At 45.1% G+C, this 17,234-nt stretch overlaps 1 protein-coding gene across 3 annotated transcripts in view; it reads left to right on the top strand.

Annotated features, from left to right (window-relative positions):
- Positions 1-322: 322 nt before the first annotated feature.
- PLXNA1 (plexin A1) overlaps positions 323-17,234 on the top strand; it is a 288,333-nt gene continuing 271,421 nt past the window's right edge. For 2 of the 3 annotated variants that reach the window (XM_075831799.1, XM_075831801.1), the window contains exon 1: positions 323-457. The gene's annotated coding sequence lies outside the window, so the exon portion shown is untranslated. Of the gene's footprint in view, positions 458-1,670; positions 2,260-17,234 lie in introns of those variants that run through there. The other variant, XM_075831800.1, reaches the window with a different exon arrangement.

Below are 17,234 nucleotides of genomic sequence, written 5' to 3' on the forward strand. Positions count from 1 at the left end.
AAAATGAGAATATAAATATAAAATATAATAATAAAAATACTAATAATTTCGTTCTATGTTCCATCTATGTAGGAATCCATGTGTTGAGGATCCAGCTATAGATATAATGACATACTTGTACACTATCTATAATACTAGACCTGCTATTATTATTACATTATTCTCTATATTTGACACTATCATTATCGTCACATATTTGTGTATCAGAACTTGTTGTAGCCACTACAGGGTTAATAGTAAGTGTGAATGAGCTCCACCCCCATGTGTGTCCCTCCCAGCCTGTCTTGCGCGCCCTCTGGCGGCGAGCGGCGGTACGGCAGCGCCCTGGGAAGTGAGATCGAGGCTGGAGTTCCAGTGGAAGCTGCGCTGCATTCCTTCCCATCCCATTCATGCAGAGCTGCTACATTGTATCACGGCGCCGGGACTCCGGACATGGCAGCGGGCGCCCGCTCTCGCAGTAAGTAACCCGCATTCACCGTGTGCTCTACCGGGGGGAACTTTTCCTGATCTTCCCCGGTCATTGGAGGAGGGAGGGGGGATCGCTGGAGAGAAAGAGCTGGAGATCTGCAACGTGCTGCCGAGCATGATCGGGGGCTGTGAAATGCAGGAGCCGGGGGCTCGGAGCAGGGATCGGGCTGCCTGGTCCTCCCTGCACTGGATCTATGGGTACTGGAGCTGGCAGCAGGGGCTGTAATATGCCTGGCACTGGAGCTGGCAGCCTGCACTGGGCATGGGGGACCCCTGGCCAGTAATCACTGGGGGCACCCAGCACTGCATGATCTACAGGGTTTGTGCCTAGGATACTGATTACTGGGCACTGTATGGCAGGGGGAGACTATGCCATGCTGCTGTGCAGATAGCTGTGTATATATTGTATACTACTGTAGGGGCATATGGCTTTATACACACTCTGCTTGCCCTTACACATGCGGTGCCCCCCTTGGTCCATGCCATGCTGCAGTTAGTGGGCAGGGAGAGGCTGCACTGCGCTCACTTGAGTTGCATTTGTGCGTCTGGCTGGTGTCAGGGATGTGGTTGTATTGCTGATGTTTTCCTCCAGAGCCAGTGAGACTGCAGGGAGAGGGGCGCCAGGATGAGATGCCAGTTTAATAAAGTGGCTGCAATCCTCAGAACGTGTCGGGCATCCCATATCTATGGTGGATATTTGGCTGGTATAATTCACAGATAATGTATACATCCCTTATAACCATAATCAAAGCCCTTACCCGCAATCTGAAGTTGCTATGCCAATGCCGGACCATCATGACAGACCCATTGGCACCTATGCCACCCCGCTTTCCATTACCAGATCACAATTTGGGATGTTCGGAGTTAATGCAGAGCGTCCACTTAGTTTGGAAACACTACCCCCCCTATCCTCCTATGCAGCAGGAAAGCAATTAATCACATGTGTCATTATGCCATGACTTGGAGATTTTACTAATGACAGAATACGTTGTGTGCGCTGCGGTATAGGTTGGCGCTATGTAAATATCAGCTAATAAAATTAATAGATTAGTCCCCCACCCCATCTCCTCCGCCACCTCCCTTTGGGGTATTGTTAACACCTTGGTTACCAGCCAGAGGGACATGCGGTGCATTGCAGTGCGGCAGTGAAAGGGTTAAGTGTCTGAGGTTAAAATTGGGTGGAATTTTTTTATTTCCCCCCCCCCCCTGCGGAGATCAGGAGCGTGGATCTCACCCGAGAGAGGGGGATGCTTTGTATTGGATGGCTGGAGCAGGTACAGCAGTGAATGCAGAAGACCATTAGGATCGTATAGCGCAGCCCCGAGATCGTATTTAGATCGGAGACTGCGAAAAAAAAATATTGCGCGGAAGGCGAAGCTGCTTCACCTGAGACGGTGGTGGAGAAGGATTCTCTCCCTGTGCATCACCCTGAATATTTATCATCTGCTGGGTGGACGCTCGCTGCCAGCTGTATGCCAGGTTATTGCCGGGTATCCTTGCACCTGTAAGTAGATAGATGGCAGCGCTCCTCCTGAGTGCCCTGTGTGCTTTCTAGAAATACCGCGTAGCCGTGGCGGAGGTGTGCTAGCCAATCATACCTGTGTCCTCCGCTCATACCGGAGATCTCGCCCGTACCAGTACATGAGGATTTCTCGCCGGCAGCGCAGGGAAGGAATGTTCTTTTCGGAATCGGTGGGATTTGTTGGCACAAGGTGGCGTTAATCCCTCTCTGTCCGCTCTGCCATGTCCAGGACTGGCACAGGATTCCTCTGGAGGTATCAGTAGACGTTGGTGAGTTGGCGTTGTCCGGATTTCATATATAATTACAGAGATGGTTGATCTGTGGGACTGCGGTGATGAGTGAGGGCTCCGCGCTCTCTGTGAGGAAATCGTCTCCGTCCCTGAAACTGGGAAGAACGGAATTAGGTTTGGAAGCAATAGACCGTCTATGGGGAGAAGTTTATGATGTGTATCTATATACTGTATGAAAGGGTGTGAGTATTTTTGTAGTGTCTGTATATACATACAGTGGATTGTGTGTGTGTGTGTGTGTGTGTCTATAGAATATATGGGTGTGAATATTTTTGTATTGTCAGTGTATACATACAGTGGATGGTATGTGTGTATACATAGTGTATGATGTGTGTGTATCTAGAAAACATGGGTGTGAATATTTTTATAGAGTGCCAGTATACACATACATCATATGAGCTGTCTGTATATGTGTATTGTATGGTGTACATATTTTTGTGGTATATACTGTATGGAAATGTAGAATCTATGGGTGTGAAAATTTTTGTAGTGTGTGACTACACGCATACCATCAATTGTATGTATATCTACATATGGATGGTGTACATATGGATGTATGATGTGTGTATCTATAGAATATATGGTTATAAATATTTTTGTAGGGTGTCAGTATATACATTCACTGTATAATGTGTGTGTACATGGATGGTGGACGTATATATATGATGAGTATTTATATACTGTATGGAAAAGTAGTCAGTATCTACATAGATGGTGTAGTGTATATGGATGTGTACGATTATGTATGTACTGTGGAAAATAGGTGTGAATATTTTTGTATGGTCAATGTGTATATATTGTATAGAATGTATATAGATATTGGTATGTATATGGACTCTATGTATATGTTTGTATGGACGGTATATATGTATATGGCCGCTGTGTGTGTATGACATATATATATTTATTCATGCTGAACTATTATTGGCATCCCTGGTTGTGGCCGTCATGTCTTCTCTCCGTTTTACGACCCTGCAGAATGTCGCTGGTAACTCCACCACAACACAGTCCTCATTGCCAAGAATTATGAAATGTATTTGCCATTGTTTGGCAGAACGTTCCTCCTTGTCTTATATAGTCATGAATTTCGGAAGAGAAGTAAAGTTATCGGAGCTACTTTCTCCCAGACTCTATGGGGTTGTAATTTGGACTCTTATAATGGATCCTATAATAGTCCATGGACTCTTGCCTATACGACTCCTATATATGTGTGTATGTGATATATATACTATACCGGTGACTAGACGGGTAACATAACAGGAGCCACACCTCCTCCCCTAGATGTCTTCCCGTTCTCTCCTGCGCTACAGTATATGTTGCCTCTTCATGTGCAGTGCAGAGATCAGCACAACTAAGGCCGGGAAAGGAAGAGCACGCCATCTAAAGCTGAGTTCCTAAAGAAAGTTGCAGACCTGCCCCCCCCCCCACCTCACTAACCCCCCCCCCCCACCTCACTAACCCCCCCCCCACCTCACTAACCCCCCCCCCCCACCTCACTAACCCCCCCCCCCACCTCACTAACCCCCCCCCCCTCACTAACCCCCCCCCACCTCACTAACCCCCCCCCCCCCACCTCACTAACCCCCCCCCCCACCTCACTAACCCCCCCCCCCCACCTCACTAACCCCCCCCCCCACCTCACTAACCCCCCCCCCCACCTCACTAACCCCCCCCCCCCACCTCACTAACCCCCCCCCCTGCTGATATTTCCACATGTCCTCAGCAAATGGTTCCAAAACCTCCTGCTTTAATCTGTTGCAGCTGCTGAGGCCTTCCGACCCCGGTGCCCTTTAACCTGACATGTTTTGTAGTGGGGGTGGTGTGCCCTTACAGGGAGACTGGTGCTCCCGCCTGGTATACCAAATTATTTAAAGAAATCTATCATGTTAAATTTTTAAAGGGGCATGCACATTATTTGTTCATGATTGTGGCACCATTTGGGCGAATTTAAATGTTTGTCGTGGGCATGCCCACTGTCTGTCTTTGTCGTGGGCATGCCCACTGTCTGTCTTTGTCGTGGGCATGCCCACTGTCTGTCTTTGTCGTGGGCATGCCCACTGTCTGTCTTTGTCGTGGGCATGCCCACTGTCTGTGTTCAGAATATTTGGCATGCCTCTTCTAGACCCAGTGGCGATTGTGTGGAACGCAGCAAAAAAATTTGTTACACGTCCTATATTTCTAATGCAGGTGGGAAATCATGGCGACCATGGTGGTGGGTACAAACCGTGAACCACACATCGCCCCCTGGTCATTAGACCTATACCCTGCTCGTTGGTTGTTATACCACACTCACTGCTGATGGGCCATTAGCACCTTGCATGCATTGGTTATGGGGGGACCAAAGCCACTTGAGGGTCACTACTTTGCTCCATGCCCTGCTCAGTGGTACTGCCATCTGGGCACTGGGGGGGAGGTTTATTCGGACTTCAGCTCCTCCAGTGGGTAGCGTAGTGACTTTTTTTTTTCCTTCTTTTTGGAGAACTCTGCCTGATGCTTTTCCGGTTGTGTTGACCCCTTTATTTTACAGGACCCATCTTCCTGGTAGGTCAGTGGCTTCTTCCAGAATGACAGCGGCGTGGTGGTTTATGTCAGTGCAATCTGCATAGAGCTATATTTGTCTAGGTATAGCGCTCTTTTATTACTATAGAACCAGCTCTTGCAAAACTACAACTCCCAGTGTGCACTGACTGATAGTCTGGCACTTCTCAGGTCTCATTGATGCCGGATTAAAGGAATTTTGCCTTCTATATTATAATAGTGGGTGAATAGAGAACCCCTTTAGGTTAGGAGTTTTTGGGATGTATTTAACATGACGGAGGGATCGGGTGGCATATGTCAGAGATACGCCAATTTGTTTAATTAGCATCCGCCAACCTGTGATTCTTCAGCTGTTGCAAAACGACGACTCCTAGCATGTCCTAACAGCTTGCTGCTATCAGGGCGTACTCAAAATTGTACTTCTGTTATAAGGGCATGCTAGGAGTTGTAGTTTTGCGATCGATCCATATACCATTGAGTCTATTGAATTTCACAGAATATCCCTTAAATCTGCACGATCAAGTGCCTTTCACTGTCTAATGGTTGGATTTGCCCAGTTTTGGATTGGCGGGGGTGATGATTCCCGCTGCGTCCCCCCCCTCCCCTCCCCTATGACCTGGATGGACTTGTTTGGGTAGATTTTGACTAAAGCCGTTTTGTTCCCTGCGGTGCTGAAAGATAAAATCCGGGGGACTGGTGCTGAGAGCCGTCTGTAGGAGTCAACAAGGCTGAGTGACCAGGGACGGGCTCGCTGCTGATCTGTTTGCCCAGTCATGAGTGACAAGTGGCGGTCTGCGGTGACAGACAGCGGGCATGCCGAGAAGTGTATTGCTTTTAGAGCTGCTTTGGACTAATGTATGACAACATGGAAGCGTTCAGCCATGCAGCACAGCGGGTTGTATCTCCGGAAAGGGTTACATTCTGCTGCGATCATATGAGCGGGAGCAGTTCTGGAAAGAAATTATGTAAAAAAAACAGTCTGTTAATCCGGCATCTGATAATACAGAGTCTAATAATCCTGCGCTTGTTTCTAGCACAGAACCATAGTCTGAAATAACACCCTTACCGATGCGCTTTATATACTTTCCTAGGATCGCCTGATGAGATTATATATATATTACAGTGGGTGAGTCTATGGGTTGTATTCAAGATGGTGGAGCGGTATGGTGGTATACATCAATCATTGCGCCTCTCTATCTATTGCAAAACTACAACTCCCATCATGCCTGAAATGTGGTATTGGGGTATTCTTCATAGGTACTCCGCTAAAAACCTCCAAGTATTTTATGCCCCCAGTTGCACTTACTAGTTGGCCCCTACTGACCTATTCGGAAAAAGTGTCTGGCATACATTTGGTTAAATAAGTGATACATTCCATTGTTAAAACTGTGTTTCTAAGGCAACCAACTTCTTCATAGACTTCTTTCTAAGGCTATGTTCACACGCTTAACAAAATACGGAGCAGTTTTCAAAAACAGCCCCTGATTTTCAGACGCTTTTTTTACGGCCGTTTTTGGAGCTGTTTTTCTATTGAGTCAATGAAAAACGGCTCAAGAAGTGACATGCACTTTTTACGAGGTGTTTTTTTATGCGGCCGTTTTTAAAAACGGACGCGTAAGAAAACGCACCGTGGGAACGGAACGCGGTTTTTCCCCATTAAGATCAATGGGCAGATGTTTGGAAGCGTTCAGCCCCCACATTTTTAGCCATTTTTCGGGGCGTTTGTCCCAAAAAACAGCTGAATATAGCCCGTGTGAACATACAATAATCTCTCATTGGGTCAGAGTTTCTAATTTGCCTTTTAGGATAAAAATGTGAATTTCCTAATACATTGTCCTGTATTGTCAGTGTGCGAGGTCCTTTATGGACACTGCAACGTACGCTAATATATTATTGATTGACATGGCAGGTTCTGCGGGAGAGGGGGGGGCTGACCTTTTATTAGGGTTATAATCATTAAATGTAATTGCTTTGCATCACTTAGATCGGCTGATTTGTCTTAAACTCTCAATAAAAAATGTGTCAATAGGGTTTTGTAAGTGGCGTAAAGGAATGAGAATCTCATGGTACAACTTATTCAATATTTGTAGCTTACTAATGTTCATTGAATTTTGACCATTAGGTGGCACTGTTCTGTTTGTGTCTATAAAGGGAGCTGCGTATGTTTGTGTATATGTAAAATCCAAGACCTAACGTTTGAGTGACCTCATCATTTGGAGCAATCGGTGTATCTCTGCTGTATGTTACCTTACCACGCCGCCATCTTGAATGCGATTTGCGTCAGGTGTTTTGACTGATTTGGTCTCTTTTTCATACTATTATCTGAACTGACAATGTTTTGTAGGAATTTTTGGATTATAATCCCATGTCTGGTAGGATGTGCTCAATATCTGCATCAGGGAAATGGCAAGAGAATCTTACTATTGTTCATTATAGTTTGACCACTAGGTGGCACTGTTCTATTCGGGTCTGTGGAGTGTTCTCCGTGCATGTGTGTATATGTAAAATTTGACACCTAATGTTTGATTGACCTCCTCATTGGAACAATCTGTATCTCTGCTGTATGTTACCATGCCCCTCTGCCATCTAGAATGCAATTTTCGTCAGGTGCTTTGACGACTGATTTTTTTTAAATTATATTTGTAACGAATGTTTTGTAGGTATTTTTGGACCATAATCCCATGTCTGCGTTAGGATGTGCTCAATATCTGCATCAGGGAAATGGCAAGAGAATCTTACTATTGTTCATGTTATTTTGACCACTAGGTGGTACTGTTCATTGTATTTTCACCACTGGGTGGCACTGTCCTTTTCATGTCTGTGTAGTGATCTATAAGGTGGGATTATCGTTCGATCAATCGACATATCTCTGATTTGTTACCTTACCCCGCGGCCGTCCTAATAAAAAAAAAAATGTAAAGGGATATATGTCCCAAATTCTTGTCTGCATCTTCGGTATTGTATCCCGTAGTGTCGGTGTATTCCTCACTGCTGTATCTGTGAGTGTTTTCACCTCTTAGTGGTGACAGTGACATTTTGGAAGCGTCGTCACCTCTGTATAGATTGCCTGCAGCGGGCATAGTCCTCTACGGTGAGAAGGTGGAATCCATATAACGCTCTGGTTTAGCATCAGTTGGACGCTGCAGAGATACTTGCGCTGTAATATTAACCGTAGTTATTCCCCGGCCTGGGAGGAGAGGAGGCCTCTTACCAATCACATTAAGCCCTGTTCCAGCAAGTGGCTTCTCTGTGTTTGGGCCTGCGGGGGAAATCTTATTGAATACAGTTATGAATAGTTAATATCCTACACACATCATCGCTCTGCCGGGTCCGGGGTGAGAGGCTGCTTAACATCTCCGCCATCTATAAACTCAAATTGTTTTTAGCCATTATACGGAGTCTGTGCTGCAATGTAGATTGTGTATGTATTATACATGTCACTGCGTAATCCTCATGTACACAAAATGCTCGTGCTTGCCCTTCTATTTTTTTTGTTTTTTTTCAATTCCCTTTATCGTGTTTCTCTATGTATGTATGTGAGTATGCGCGTGCGTGTGGGTCTGCGTACGTACGTGTGTCCATGCATGTTTATGTATCTGCGTACGTAGGTTTATGCCTGCGTATGCGCGTGCTTGTGTGCCTGCGCTTGTGGGGCCTGCGTATGCGCGCGCTTGTGGGGCCTGCGTATGCGCGCGCTTGTGGGGCCTGCGTATGCGCGCGCTTGTGGGGCCTGCGTATGCGCGCGCTTGTGGGGCCTGCGTATGCGCGCGCTTGTGGGGCCTGCGTGTGCGCGCGCTTGTGGGGCCCGCGTGTGCGCGCGCTTGTGGGGCCCGCGTGTGCGCGCGCTTGTGGGGCCCGCGTGTGCGCGCGCTTGTGGGGCCCGCGTGTGCGCGCGCTTGTGGGGCCCGCGTGTGCGCGCGCTTGTGGGGCCCGCGTGTGCGCGCGCTTGTGGGGCCCGCGTGTGCGCGCGCTTGTGGGGCCCGCGTGTGCGCGCGCTTGTGGGGCCCGCGTGTGCGCGCGCTTGTGGGGCCCGCGTACGCGCGCGCTTGTGTGTCTGTATACATGTTTGTGTATTTCAGGGCTGTAAATAAATTAGCCTTGACTTCAGTAGACATATAACGCCATCCGGAAATTTGCAGGCACGCTGGCCACCAAAGTCCTGGGATTTGTGGGTGTATGTGCTGGATTATCAAACACTGCGGATTATCAGATGGCTAAAAAGAAGTCAAAAGCCTTTGGCTACGTATGGTTTTAAAGTTGGCGTCCAGTTGTTTGGCGCAGAAGTGCGGATGTACTACAGTCTGTAAAATTCATCTCCACACGTGGATCTTAGAAGACGGTTTCAGGTCTATAATCACCCGGGATCGTGCAGGATCGTGTAATATGGACGGGTCAGCGGTGTTTTGGTTGTTGCTTCTATGGAGGTGCTGTGGGATTTTGGAATGTTGTGCCTTTTGTTACCTTTTCACTGGGAGATGGTGGGAATCTAAGCAATTATATAGTTTCCCAAGTAAGGGACGGGGGTTAAAGGTCGTCAGGAGAAGCCATGTGACTGTCTGTGAAACTGATCCCATGTGTGACCTGGAGGGGCTCAGCTTTTTTTGTTTGTATGAGCAGAGGGCGATGACCTCCCAGGTTTTTGACCTGAATTTAGAAATCTCTACACCCCACCTCCCCCTGCCTTCATTTACTATTCTTTAAAACCAGTTTTTGTGGACTCCCTGCTGGTAAATAAGGGGCTATCATATGACCTCCCCCAACTGAGCGAAGGAAGCCCCCCGTATTAAATCATATTTAGTGGAGTTTAATGACTCGCGCCACCCGACTAGTATTCAGTCTGAAATAAGATGTTAAAAAAAAAAAGCATTCATATAAAAAATATATACAAAAAATATTTATATAAATAAAAAGTATACAAAAATAAATAAAATAAATACAACGTATAAATATGTATAAGATCTACTAAAAATATATAAAAAAGTGGGGAAAAAACAAATCTATAATCTGTTAACATGCAAAATTTGTAAAAAGAATGTGAAGGTTTTGTTCTAAGGGTGTGGTTACACAGCGTTTTTTTAACGTGGAAACTGCGTCGGAAGCCGCGCCAAAAACAGCTGAAAAGGCCTCCTATTGATTTCAATGGAAGGCGGAGGTGTTTTTTTTGTGTTTTTCTCCGCGAGCAGAAAAACTGCCTCGCGGGAGAAAACGCCTATCACTTCTATCTTCGGGCGTTTACGTCTCTGACCTCCCATTGACATCAATGGGAGGCAGAGAAAGCAGTTTTTGCCCGTGGCACTCAAAGGCCGCGGACGAAAAACACTGCAAACGGCGTGCAGGCAGATCAAAATTCCAGACGGAATTTTGAGGCAGAATTTTCTGCCTGCAAAAAAGCTCAGGGTATGTTTATGTAAGTTGTGTTTCGTGGCGGTTTTTGCGGGAATTGTGGCAAATAATTGCCCGCTTTTGATTTTTTTAAAAAAGGAACGATTTTGGTGAGATTGCCACAAAACCGCGACATAAAAAGACTGATGTAAACATACCCTTAAAGAGGCTACCAGGCTGAGATAAAGGGTCTATTTTCAGAATCGGCGCCACTCTGTTGTCTGATATTGCAGCTCGGGCCCCATTCACTTAAATTTCCCATTGTGAATAAGCGTACAATAATCTTTCCGTTACTGGGAGTTTGTGCAATAAGGGTATGTTCACACGGAGTGTTTTCAGCTGTTTTTTTGGCTGTAAACGTCCCGAAAAACGTCTGAAAAATCGGAAGCAGAACGCCTGCAAACATCTGCCCATTGATTTCAATGGGAAAAACAGTGTTCTATTCCGACGGGACGTTTTTTTTTGCGGCCGTTTTTCAAAACGGTCGCATAAAAAAAGGCAGCGAAAAAGAAGTGCATGTCACTACTTCATCCGTTTTTGGAGCCGTTTTTCATACTCTATAGAAACACCGCTCCAAAAACGGCCGTAAAAAAAGCAGCGAAAATCGTGAGTGGCTTAAAAAACTTCTTTGTGTGTGCGCATACCCTTAGGGTATGTTCACACGGAAATGCCAAATACGTCTGAAATTACGGAGCTGTTTTCAGGCGAAAACAGCTTCTGAATTTCAGACGTTTTGACAAGTGCACGTGTTTTTCGTGGCGTCCGTTACGGACGTAATTGGAGCTGTTTTTCAATGGAGTCAGTGAAAAACTGCTCCAATTCCGTCCCAAGAAGTGACAGGCACTTTTTTGAGACGGGCGTCTTTTTTTTTTTTTTTTTTTTTTTTTTTTTAGATTACTTTTGTATATATTTTTTATTTACAAGAACTATAATATTATTATTAAACTTTTCTATCATGCAAAAATAATCCAGAATATGTATCTGTGGCCTCTTTGATGAAGGTGCAGGATTTGCTACCCGAGGCTGAGACGTTGATGTTGTACAGCCGGCCCTCCGTGGTGATTTACATAAGAAAAAACGTTGTCAAGTACTCGGTAATGCTGTATAAATTAGCCACCTAGCTGGACTTTGTGTGTGAACAGAGAGGCATTGAAGAGCAGACAACCATGAATCATGTCACATGGACTGAAGGGTTTAATGTGCGAATCCACCTAGGGACAAAATTCATGCTGCACGAAATCCTGGGGGGGGGGGGGCAAAAATGTCAATACGGGTCTCCTCCAAGTGATGTCTGGGGTTGGAAATGTGAACCTAAGACATCCAAAAATAGTTGTCCCTTTTACTTTCCCCATTTGGCAGGTAGTCCTGAAATAAAATTAAAAAAAATCCCCCCCCCCCCTGGGCTCACGTATATGACATATTATTGCTCCGCACCAGTTCCTAGTGGTAATAAGACATTAAAATGATCCCGTGAAGGTTCCCGTACCTCCACATGATGCCGTTTCTTTGTATGGAGGTGTTTTTACACTCACTCTGGATGACCTGTCGGAAGATGTTACTAGTGGGGGGTCCATAATCTCCAAGCCCCACCAATTCTCTGATTGAAGGATCCCCCTTCGGACCATAACACGGTTCTGTTGCTTCAGGCAGTTTGAGGGCTCTGTAGGTTTCCAAACTCCAGGAGACATTTGGCCTGTCATTGTCACGAGCTGACTCATGGTGGCCTTCTTATTTTTGCTTACGGAAACGGCTGGTAGAAGTTATAGGGGGAAGTTTGGGGGGGATATTTACACATAAGAATGTCTCGTTCCTCCGGGAGGGCTCATGATCGTCTGAGATGACTTCATTGTTCTGTAAACATTTCCCGCTGTCAAATGAAAGGAACGTTTTATTGAAACATTTGCCAAAAATACTTTGGCATCCGTGCAATGTAAACTTTAGTCATGGTATTTATGGTTTATAATACCAAACCCTTCTTGAAACAAAACTGAGCTGTTTGGCTCTGATTATTTTGTGGGCTGGCCCGGTATTCTGTACATAGATCTTCCTCAGAACCTGGAGTTTTGACCCGGATTATTCGGTTCAAATTGGGGTCTTAATTTTTGTAAATAAAAGTAAAAAACTCTTTTTAGACTTGTTCATGAAAATTTTGGTATTTCACTTTCAATATATGGCGCGATTTATGGACTGTATATTTGTGGCCAAAAATGTTGTGGAATCCCATTACAGGAAAGCAGGGAGACCTCTTTAGTCAATAGATATCTTATATTTTTGGCCAGCTTACAGGTATCCATACAATTTAGATGGGTACTCGTTGGGCCGACAGCCACACCCCCCCCCCCCTCCACCATATTGGTTGAGCGTGCATGTGTATCTCAATAGGGAGAGGGGAATAAGCTGCTGCCGGACCTCCTTTTGAAAGAAAGGCTCTGACATTATAAAATTCAACATGCCCGATCCTTGTGTCTCCTGACCTGCCGTCAGGGAAGAGTCGGGATGCCCCCATTCCTAAACACACTACACATTTGGCAGGTCACGGGGTTTGGGGTTTTGCCGGCTATCATCTGGTATGAGCACCTTAACCTTTTGGGTCATGTTGGGGCACATTTTTAAAAATTTTCCTTTTAGCCAAAAGCCATCCATGCTTGTCCTCGCAAGAACATGAAGGTCCAGGGTGGTCAAACCCCTGGCATCTGGGCCTGTTGCTTGGCAGTCGATGAAGCTCACTTGGGTGCTGACCAGCCACCTCCGCTTCTGGAGACCATTCATTTGAGAGTCTGAAAGATAAGCGGCAAATTTCCACGATTTGCCCCCGATTCCCTTTGTCTTCCTGCACCCCGTTATTTTGTGTTAGAATTTACTATTCTTTTCAGTCTCGTAGTCCTGTGCCGCTACAAGGCATGTTGTGACTGAGGGTTTTGTCTCCACCGCTTATAGCGGAGAAGTTTTTGATTCGGCGCTTCCTGTAGCGTCGCATGTCTTCACTTCATACACAACTGATTTTTATTTTCTTTTTTTTAAGCTGTGGTGTTGGGCCAGTTCGGGCATGCACGGCCGTACCGGCAGACAAAACACCTACAGCACCTATAAGTGTCAGTCATGTGCATACTGTGGAAAAATATGCAGTCCTCCTTTTGTTTCTGAGCCACCTGTCTAACCTTTTCAGAGCCCGGAGCGCTTGTCATATTAGTGTCTTCCTCCGGTTATGTTCATCCTTTCAGGTGAATTTTTTTTTGAATGATATGGAATTTCCGCACCTGTGAGAAACTTCTAATAGAACGTGAATAAATGATATATTATAAAAGGGAAGGGCCCACGTGTCCTGCATGGAATTTCATGGTGAATTTTTGGGATTTCTGTGAATTATATTGTGATCGTAATGTGGGTGAATATGAGGCTGTGAAAAGTGGTCTCCAAAAGCGGCGGCATAGCAACAGGTCCGGGCACCAGGACTGAAAAATCCAGGTCTCCATTCTCTTGTGAGGACCAGTAGGGTCAACTTCTATATATATGTTTTTTAATTTTGTTGCTTATGTTACAGATTATCACAATTCACATTAGTCCCTGTCCTTAATTGGCTTCCTATTTTAGACACACAGATGAGGCCAGTTAACATACCAGTATGGTTTTTGGAAACCTTCGTACTTGGAGGAAAACCACACAAGCCAAGCGAGAACATACAAAACCCATGCAGAAGTTGCCCATGGTTGGATTTGAACCCAGTACTGAACATTGCTAACCACTGTGCATCATAGAAGTGATGGTGGGCACCTGTCATCCTGTGCTACTGTGGTTTAAACCTTCCCAGGGCAGGCACCACACCAAGTTATAAATTAAGGAACTGGCCTAAAGGTCATTGTCCTACAAGGGATGCAGTGAAAGCAAGGAGACAAGGACCTTTGTCTTCCGATGGGGACTTCGTAGGCTTCTGGTTCCTCGATGAGGTGTGGACAAGGAGACCAAGGCTTTACCCTCTGTACCGGGATGGAAGATGTGTTGGCAGGGACCCTAGTTTTGTAGTTGCTTCTACTCTACGTAAGTCCTTGGAAGGTGATGGAGAACTTTTGTAGACCTCATAAGAAAGACGACCGTCTATGAACCAAGGCTCAACATAGAGGATTCAGAATTAGGGGTCAAAATTGGATTCCTGCCCCATCTGCTAGCTTTTATAGGACATTTATAAGCGGTTATTTCCCCTTTAGACTAATTGGTTACACACAGAGTTCCTGAGAATTCCATTGTCCTGGTCGAGGTCCAATGTTTCAATTGGAACATATTTTAGGAGTGATGTCACCAATGCGGAGAGTATGTTTGTTTAGTGGTGGTCCTGCAGCGGCAGATGATTCTTATTAGGAAAACAGACAGTTTTTGTTTAAAACAGAACCCAAACATGTAAACTTAGGTGAAAAAGTATAGGCCTGTGACACCCTAAGATCAAAAATTCCCTGCTACATTTTAATCCTTGAGTCGTCTTGTTCTGTCCTGTTTAAAATCACAGCTGTTTTTTATATCTGTTCCTGGGAAAGATTGGTGATTGAACTTTTAAAAGGGTTGTCCAGCTTAGAAAGTCCAAAACCCTGTTTGGGAACTCTGAGTTAGTAGCAAGGGCATCCTATTCAGGACCCCCCAACCAGAGAGGAAAGCCGCTACAAAGCGTATCTCTTTCTTCAAAGAATTAGGAATGTCCATGCATTTCACGGATTGATTTCAATGGACACGGTGTAATGCTTAATTTGCCCTGTGGCGGTGCTGTAGGGAAATTAAACACTTGTTGATGGGTTCCACTGCAGATTACAGCTGATCATTGAGGGTCGCAGAATAGGGACACCCTGTGATCAGTTTGTCGTTGGGAAAACTCTTCTAACAAAAATGGATTATCGAAAGTTGACAGCCCCTCTAAGGACTTAAGGTGACTACCCCTGTAGGAAATATAAGGGTGATCATGTTGATTGTCACGCTACTTTTTCGAACAAAGATGTAACTAAGAAACGGCTGAATAGAATTTGTTACTGCTTGAGAGAAGAGGATGACTCTGGGACTTGGTGATCCTTAATTTGGGGGAATGCTTATATCCTCTTCCATCACTGTAGCGTTACAAGCGGCGCCATTTATAGGTCCTATTATTTCCTTTAAGGAACTAGGGCTCAGGTTTCAGCTCTGAGAGGTGATGCAGATTCTATCACCGCTCCGAAGCGATGACCTAACACTCTTGCAGCATTCTTATGAGGTAAGCTTTGTTTCCAGGCCACTGGAATGGAATAATCCTGCAGTACATAGAACGGAGGAGTCTCGTGATGAGCGATGGTGAAAAGTGTTATAGAAGGCAGATTAATTATTGATCCGGCTGCTATAAAGCCTCTTAGATATAATCCAAAAGTACATAATAAATATTTTTTATTCATATTGCGGATCGGACGATATGAGAGCTGTGGATATATATACGTGCTGTGGATTAGCTTGGTGTGTGTCATGTATATACCGTACTGTATGTGTAGGGGCACTCTAAAACTCCATTGATATTCATTTAAAGGGGATCTGTCACCGGTTTATTAATTCCCCATCTCCTAACTCCTCTAATAGGCGCGGTGATGCTGATAACTACAGTGTGATTTAAAAGAAATATATATATATTATTTGCAAAGTTAATGAGCAGTTTTCTAAATATGCTAATGTGGCTCTAATAGCCAAATGGGAGGTGACTTTCTTTGCACTCTGGGTGGAGTAATGTTTTCTGTATAATGCTGTCCAATCAGCATACAGCTTCTCCCCCCTTCACTGCCCAGCAACACAGCGTGATCGTATAGTATACAGCTTCCATTCCCGACTGTTTTAAACTGGTGAAATCTCCGGTTGCTGCGATCCTGGTGTCATATGAAAGATTAGACTCTCATCTTTGATATGCCACCAGAACCGCTGTTCTAGGTGGTCCACAGCCCAAGATGGGGCTATTTGAAGTGATCCCCCCCCCATCTCTCCAGCCTCAGTCTCTCACACTGTGTGAAGCAGCTTCATGCTGATAGGACAGCGTCAGAGGCTGGGAGGAGGCTCCACCTCAGGAGAATCGCTGGGGGTGACGCCCACTTGTCTAGTATAGACTCCTTTACATATTTAGGATAAAGCTCATAACTTTTAAAATAATAATCTTTTTGGGACACAATTTTCACTACCATTATCAGAGTGACAGCGCCTATTAGATTAGCTAGGAGATACGGCATTACTAAACTAGGGATCGATCCTCTTTAAATGTGAACTCCCCTCTTAGACATTAATGCACATGCTCGTTGTTTTCTTCAGTGCCCTATCCGTTGTTTTTTTAGTGGATAGCCTACTGAACCAATCCTTTCTATGGGGCCATGCACACCAGTTTTTCGTTTTTTTTGCGTGTCCGTTCTGCAAATTATAGAACAAGTCCTATTCTTGTTCGTACTTGCAGGCCGTCTCACCCATTATAGTGTGTAGGTCTGCAAAAAAAAAAAAAACAGACCACACATGGAAGCCACTGGGATCCATCTTTTGCGGTCCGCAACTATCGTGTGCATGAGCCCTAAATATGGGTGACCTGCATCCTATACAGCTGTTTCTTATCTGGGAAAGCTGGGTGACAACCACTACTGGAAGCTTCTGAAGAGTTCTTGTGCAGCTTTCCCAGACTTCTGAACACTACACCTGCCTTGTATTTGGGGTGTAACGCTGCATCACTTGGCACAGTTGTCTCTCAGAACCCCGGAAAAGCTGTGTGACAGCCATGTTGGTTCTTAGCCATCTTTCCAGAGAAACATGATAACCAATAATTTAGCTGTTTCTTCGGTATCCAACGTGACAGAAGGATTTATTTGTTTAGTTTTTTTTATATTGGGCAAAATTTAATGACACAATTTATAAACTTTGATTTCAGTTATATCCATTTTTTTGTGGTTTCACAGAATGCGCAGGTTTTTTTGTGGTTTCACAGAATGCGCAGGTTTTTTTGTGGTTTCACAGAATGCGCAGGTTTTTTTGTGGTTTCACAGAATGCGCATGCGTTTTTTGTGGTT

Source organism: Rhinoderma darwinii, chromosome 7 (assembly GCF_050947455.1).
Source record: "Rhinoderma darwinii isolate aRhiDar2 chromosome 7, aRhiDar2.hap1, whole genome shotgun sequence".
In the NCBI taxonomy this organism is placed as follows: domain Eukaryota; kingdom Metazoa; phylum Chordata; class Amphibia; order Anura; family Rhinodermatidae; genus Rhinoderma; species Rhinoderma darwinii.